The sequence below is a fragment of the Lacerta agilis genome, chromosome 2 (assembly GCF_009819535.1).
Source record: "Lacerta agilis isolate rLacAgi1 chromosome 2, rLacAgi1.pri, whole genome shotgun sequence".
NCBI classification, from domain to species: domain Eukaryota; kingdom Metazoa; phylum Chordata; class Lepidosauria; order Squamata; family Lacertidae; genus Lacerta; species Lacerta agilis.
Genome location: NC_046313.1, coordinates 119700087 through 119707391, shown reverse-complemented (window position 1 = coordinate 119707391; position 7305 = coordinate 119700087).

The window sequence follows — 7305 nt, the reverse complement described above, 5'->3', positions numbered from 1 at the left end:
TAGTGGGTCACTAATAAACATCAGTCGACTCACACAGGAGGAGAAACCATTTAAATGCATGGAGTGTGGAAAGAGCTTTATTGAAGGCAGAGCTTATAAGCATAATCAAACTCACACAGGAGAGAAACCATTTGCATGCATGGAGTGTGAAAGAGCTTCAGTAACAGTAGAAACACTTAGAAAACACCATTGACTCACACGGGGGGGGAACCATTTAAATGTAAGGAGTGTGGAAAGGGCTTCACTAAAGCTGGGAAATGTTAGAAGACATCAACAGACTCACACTGGAGAAACCCTAAATTCAGAGTGGAACCCTAAAATTCACATACAGGAAACTTAGAAGACCTGAACAGACTAACTCAGGTACAAGCAAATAAATATAGGAGTGTGGAAAGAGCCTCAATAGAGGTGGAAACCCTTAGCAAACACCAGCGAACTCACAAAGGGAAACCCATTGGATGAGGAAAGATTTAATGATAAAAGTGGGCAATTGATGTGGGACACAATATTGAATTTGAAATGTCCCAAATTATGGAATCAGAACATAAAATTTACAACATGCACGATCCTGAAAGAGAACATCATGAAAATGACGTACCGCTGGTACTTGACACCCGGTCAAATTAGCAAATTGTACAGGAAGGAGTAATAAGTGTTGGACATGTAATATAAAGGAGGGAGAGTTCTGTCCTATACAGCAGCTAGAATTCTATTAGCGCAAAATGGAAATCAACAGACTTAACAACGATTGAGGATTGGAGAGTAAAATTGATGGAGTATTTAGAATTGGCGAAGCTGACCGGAATTGGAGTAAATTTGTTGAGTATTTAAAAATCCAATTTAAAGAGGTGAACACACTGAAGGTTTGATGTAATACTTGCAATGTAATAGAGTCTCTGACTAAGGGTAGATGATTGTATGATTGGTTAAAAGCCCAGAGATAAAACCTACGAATGATGATGAATGATGAAAAATATGAAAACCAAAGTAGCGATGGAGGGAAGTCACAGACTCGGCGGAGTATTTGTGTAGATTGGTAAATATGTTTATTAATCTGGTATTTCGTTTCACAATATTCAGAAACATATATTTACACATACATACATACACACATATATTCCTCTCCCTCATGCTCCTGCGCAACAGTTCCTGTTTGACTCCCCTGCTTTTCCATGCTCAGTACATACTGTTTCTTCTTCGTGGTGACTTCACCTTTAACTTTTGGATTGGCGAGACTACAGTACCATCGCCTGACTCTACATCATCTATCATACTTCTGGTGGCAACTACACTCTTATGTTGCGGACTGGGGAAGACTATATTAATCATTTTTCACCTTTAATTCTTTTGTTCTATGGGTCCTCTATCGGAATTATGTGGGTTTGCGCAGGAATTGCTCACATTTGATGTCTCAGATTTTCGGTAGAATGTTTGTATCCTTATATATTTGTATTCTAGTTCTACATCATACTGTTTATATGTAAAATTATGCTATACTAGCTGACCCGGCCACGCGTTGCTGTGGTTTTTAATGTTTTTTTTTATTGTATTGATAACAAAAATGTTCAACTTCTGTTCAACTTCTGTTCAAAAATGTTCAAACCCTGTTCAACTTCTGGTTTCTCCCACCACAACAACCCTGTGTTGTAGCTCAGGCTGGCCCAGGGTCACTCGGCGAGCTTAGTAACGAGAATCGAACCCTGGTCTCTCTCTTAAATTCCCCTTTAATAGAATTAAACCCTTGCCCTAGATTTACTATCTCCACCCCCTCTCTGGAAACCTGATACATGGTACAGTCCGCTCTAGCATTAAGCCTGGGTCAGAAGGGACCATAACGATGCAAGGAGGGGTGATGGGGAACTGGTAGGGTCCTTATACATTTGTGTACTGCGCTTTTTCCTCTTCTGATAACTGGAGTTTCGTTTGTAAAGTAATACAGCAGTGCAGAAAGGATTGTGTGTGGAGACAGGATAGGGAGCGAAGCGTAGTTGCTGATCTTTCTCATCCTAATTAAAGTTGGAGTTCTTATTACAAAATACACTGTAATAAATATAATTAAGAACTCTGGCCGGAGGTTTCTACCAAAAAAGATGCGTTTACTTGTGAGTAAATACAAATATAGTATCAACCCTTTTAAGAATTACAGTCTTAAATGAAGAAATAGTTTCACATTGAAAAATCCCTTGAAAGTCTTTTAGAAGTTGATGTAAGGGCTTCTACGATGCGTGTCAGATGTATAATGAGACAACTGGAGAGCAGGACAGGGCCCCGTTTCGGCGTAGACGCCTTCCTCAGCTGGCAATATCAAATAATATTAGATAGTATGGAGTACATCGAGTTTCAGTAATTAAGATTTTACAACAGATTAGACAGCATCAAACGAATTATATCAAGGTTTTAAATCAAGGTTTTAAAGAATCATTCACTAAATAAGATTTAATAAAGGTCATCATTCAGCAACATCAAAAGAATTACAATAGGTTTTAAAGTATCATTCTAATAAATAGACCAAAGTAGCTTTTCATAGTATTTGGTTCCTTACTTTGTTTTTTTTTGAGAGAAGTGTATAAAATATATATGGTTTCTCTTTCTTTGATTCTTGAGAAGATGTGGCGTCTGTAAATCATGGATAAGAAGGATTGTTACATATCTCCCGTTAAATTGTGTACATGTAAAGTGCAAGGTTATGTGTTTCCTCACCTTAGAGAAAGTTTTCCTGTGTTTTCTCTGCGTTCCTACTAGTGGGTGAGTTTGTTGTCTTATATATCTGATAGGGGAGGAGATAACCCCCTATTCCGGCCGGCTTCTTAAAGGTATAATACAATCACAAAGTCCTGAAACGCAGAGAGTACTGTGGTGATGTTTTTAAAGAAAGGAAATGTATTCCTGATGTTCATTCAGGACCCTTGGAAGACATAGTTTCGAACAGATGAATGTATCTGGCCTCCTGTTTGTAATAGAAGTTTTTCAATGTTTCTTCGATTATATAGGTCTATCTTGGGTTTCCAGATAATAAAGAAGACAAAATCATCCTCCGTGTGTTTGCATCGTATATAATTTTCCACTAAAGGGGCTCCTAGTACCTTGTTCGGATCCGTGATCGATGCTCGTTTATGCGTAATTTTATCGGTCTGCTGCTCTTGCCTGTGTATATCTTTTTACAGGGGCACATCCATGCTACACTCTGTTCTGTGTGTTGCAATTGCTGGAGTGTTCTATTACAAATTTAAAACCAGGACTGTAATCGACAAACTCTTTCACTTGTAGTGCATATTTGCATACGCTACAACTGCTTCTCACATCCCCACATTAAGACCCATTTCCCCCTGCATCATCTCTCTCTCTGAGGAACGTCAACGCACTCACGCTGGTGAGAAACCATTTAAATGGATGGGTTGTGGAAAGAGCTTCAGTGAGAGTGGAGCACTGAGAAGAGTGGGGAGAGTGGATCTGGAGTGCTGGTGGTGAAGGATGATACGCTGAGAGTCAACTGATTCTCCATCTTTCTGAGAAAGAGCTGAAAGTGTTGCCTGCCTCCCTTTATGGGATTCTGAATTCCTTTCAAGCAATATTGAAATATATTCGGAGTCCTGCAGTGGTTCTTTATTGCAGCTTGTAAAACAGTGATTCAATTCCCTCCCAACCTCAGGCTTATTTACACAATGAGTCCCGTCTGATTGGCTGATTCTGCTTCCCTCCGGGAGCCTGATTGGGCTGCTCCTGCAAGCCAATCAGTTGTTGCATCCCAGGATCCTACCTGCATATTGTTCTAGTATCCAAGCTTGTTGTTGTTCAGTCGTTCAGTCGTGTCCGACTCTTCGTGACCCCATGGACCAGAGTACGCCAGGCACGCCTATCCTTCACTGCCTCTCGCAGTTTGGCCAAACTCATGTAGTAGCTTCAAGAACACTGTCCAACCATCTCATCCTCTGTCGTCCCCTTCTCCTTGTGCCCTCCATCTTTCCCAACATCAGGGTCTTTCTAGGGAGTCTTCTCTTTCTCATGAGGTGGCCAAAGTACTGGAGCCTCAACTTCAGGATCTGTCCTTCTAGTGAGTACTCAGGGCTGATTTCTTTGAGAATGGATAGGTTTGATCTTCTTGCAGTCCACGGGACTCTCAAGAGTCTCCTCCAGCACCATAATTCAAAAGCATCAATTCTACGACGATCAGCCTTCTTTATGGTCCAGCTCTCACTTCCGTACATTACTACTGGGAAAACCATAGCTTTAACTATACGGACTTTTGTCGGCAAGGTGATGTCTTTGCTTTTTAAGATGCTGTCTAGGTTTGTCATTGCTTTTCTCCCAAGAAGCAGGCGTCTTCTGATTTCGTGACTGCTGTCACCATCTGCAGTGATCATGGAACCCAAGAAAGTGAAATCTCTCACTGCCTCCATTTCTTCCCCTTCTATTTGCCAGGAGGTGATGGGACCAGGGCCATGATCTTAGTTTTTTTGATGTTGAGCTTCAGACCATATTTTGCGCTCTCTTCTTTCACCCTCATTAAAAGGTTCTTCAATTCTTCCTCACTTTCTGCCATCAAGGTAGTATCATCAGCATATCTGAGGTTGTTGATATTTTTTCCGGCAATCTTAATTCCCGTTGGGGATTCATCCAGTCCAGCCTTTCGCATGATGTATTCTGCATATAAGTTAAATAAGCAGGGAGACAATATACAGCCTTGTCGTACTCCTTTCCCAATTTTGAAACCAATCAGTTGTTCCATATCCAGTTCTAACTGTAGCTTCTGTCCCACATAGAGATTTCTCAGGAGGCAAATGAGGTGATCCGGCACTCCCATTTCTTTAAGAACTTGCCATAGTTTGCTGTGGTCGACACAGTCAAATGCTTTTGCATAATCAATGAAGCAGACGTAGATGTTTTTCTGGAACTCTCTGGCTTTCCTCCATAATCCAGCGCATGTTTGCAATTTGGTCTCTGGTTCCTCTGCCCCTTCGAAATCCAGCTTGCACTTCTGGGAGTTCTCGGTCCACATACTGCTTAAGCCTGCCTTGTAGAATTTTAAGCATAACTTTGCTAGCGTGTGAAATGAGTGCAATTGTGCGGGTAGTTGGAGCATTCTTTGGCACTGCCCTTCTTTGGGATTGGGATGTAGACTGATCTTCTCCAATCCTCTGGCCACTGCTGAGTTTTCCAAACTTGCTGGCATATTGAGTGCAGCACCTTAACAGCATCCTCTTTTAAAATTTTAAATAGTTCAGCTGGAATATCATCACTTCCACTGGCCTTGTTGTTAGCAAGGCTTTCTAAGGCCCATTTGACTTCACTCTCCAGGATGTCTGGCTCAAGGTCAGCAACCACATTTCCTGGGGTGTATGAGACCTCCATATCTTTCTGGTATAATTCCTCTGTGTATTCTTGCCACCTCTTCTTGATGTCTTCTGCTTCTGTTAGGGTCCTTTCCACTTTTGTCCTTAATTGTGGTAATCTTTGTACGAAATGTTCCTTTCATATCTCCAATTTTCTTGAATAAATCTCTGGTTTTTCCCATTCTGTTATTTCCTCTATTTCTTTGCATTGCTCGTTTAGAAAGGCCCTCTTGTCTCTCCTTGCTATTCTTTGGAAATCTGCATTCAATTTCCTGTATCTTTCACGATCTCCTTCGCATTTTGCTTGTCTTCTCTCCCCCGCTATTTGTAAGGCCTCATTGGTCAGCCACTTTGCTTTCTTGCATTTCTTTTTCATTGGGATAGTTTTCGTTGCTGTCTCCTGTAGAATGTTACGAGCCTCCATCCACAGTTCTTCAGGTACTCTATCCACAAATCTAATCCTTGAACCTGTTCTTCACTTCAACTGTGTATTCATAAGGAATTTGATTTAGATTGAATCTTACTGGCCCAGTGGTTTTTCCTACTTTCTTCAGTTTAAGCTGGAATTTTGCTATAAGAAGCTGATGATCTGAGCCACAGTCAGCTCCAGGTCTTGTTTTTTGCTGAGTGTATAGAGCTTCTCCATCTTTGGCTGCAGAGAATATAATCAATCTGATTTCGATGTTGCCCATCTGGTGATGTCCATGTGGTAGAGTCGTCTCTTGTGTTGTTGGAAAAGAGTGTTTGTGATGACCAGCTTGTTCTCTTGACAGAACTCTATTAGCTTTTGCCCTGCTTCATTTGATCTCCAAGGCCAAACTTGCCAGTTTGTTCCTTTTATCCAAGCTTAGTACATAACAAATATAAAAGGGGGTGGGATTTTTCCCTGAGGCCCTTGTTAGGTAGTGGTGGACACAGCAGACGACACAGTGATTTTCAAGCAGCTCTTGTTATTCTCAGGCTGGAGCCGAGTGAGCTGAAGGGCTCAGCAGCCTGCTTATATAGAATTCAGCTACAAGCAACAGTAACAACTTTCTGTAGTTACCCAATGCCTGAACGTCACTTTCAATCTGTTAAGTAGTGGGTGGACACAGCAGACGACACAGTGATTTCCAAACAGCTCTTGTTTATTCTAAGGCTGGAACAGAAGTGAGCTGAAGGGCTCAGCAGCCTGCTTACATAGAACTCAGCTACAAGCAACAGTAAAAAGATGGGTAGTTTTTTCATTTGTGGTGGTTGTGTGATTCAGTAAAACAGTACTGGGAAAACATACAATGAGCTTAAAAAAAATTTAAATATACTTTAAGGAAATACCGGAGGCATTCCTTTAGGAATGGTAGGGGTAGAGATAAAGAAATGTGATCAAAAGTTTTTCTTATATGCTACCACAGGGGCGAGACTTCTGCTGGCACAGGTCTGGAAACAAAAAACAATACCAACTGTTGAGCAATGGCAACAGAAAATCACAGAATACATGGAAATTGCAAAAATGACAATGAGAGTCAGACAACGGGGGAGAAACGTTTACAAAAGAATGGGGAAAGTTTATGGAATATCTGGATAAGGTGTGTAAGACGTAAAGGATGACAAAACACATGGTGTGTAGTTATTTTAAAGAAGAGAATAGTAAAGAAATAAGGAAAGATATATAATTTTGAAATGGGATTGTAAAATTAATTGAAATCCGAAAAGAAAAGAAAAATTAAAACGGTGGAAAAACATTGATGTGCGAAACATAGATGTATGATTTAGAGAAGACATAAGAAGAAAGAAGGGAAGTGAACGGAATTGTAAATGTAATCAATTAGAGTGGTATAAATTTTTTGTTTTTTGGTATTACTTGTTTCTAACACTTTTTTGTTATAATCTTTGTCAAAATTCAGAGGAAAAAATCAATAACAATCATTTACCCAAAAAAAATAATAATTACAACTTTCTGTATTTACCCAATCCCTGAACGTCACTTTCAATCCCT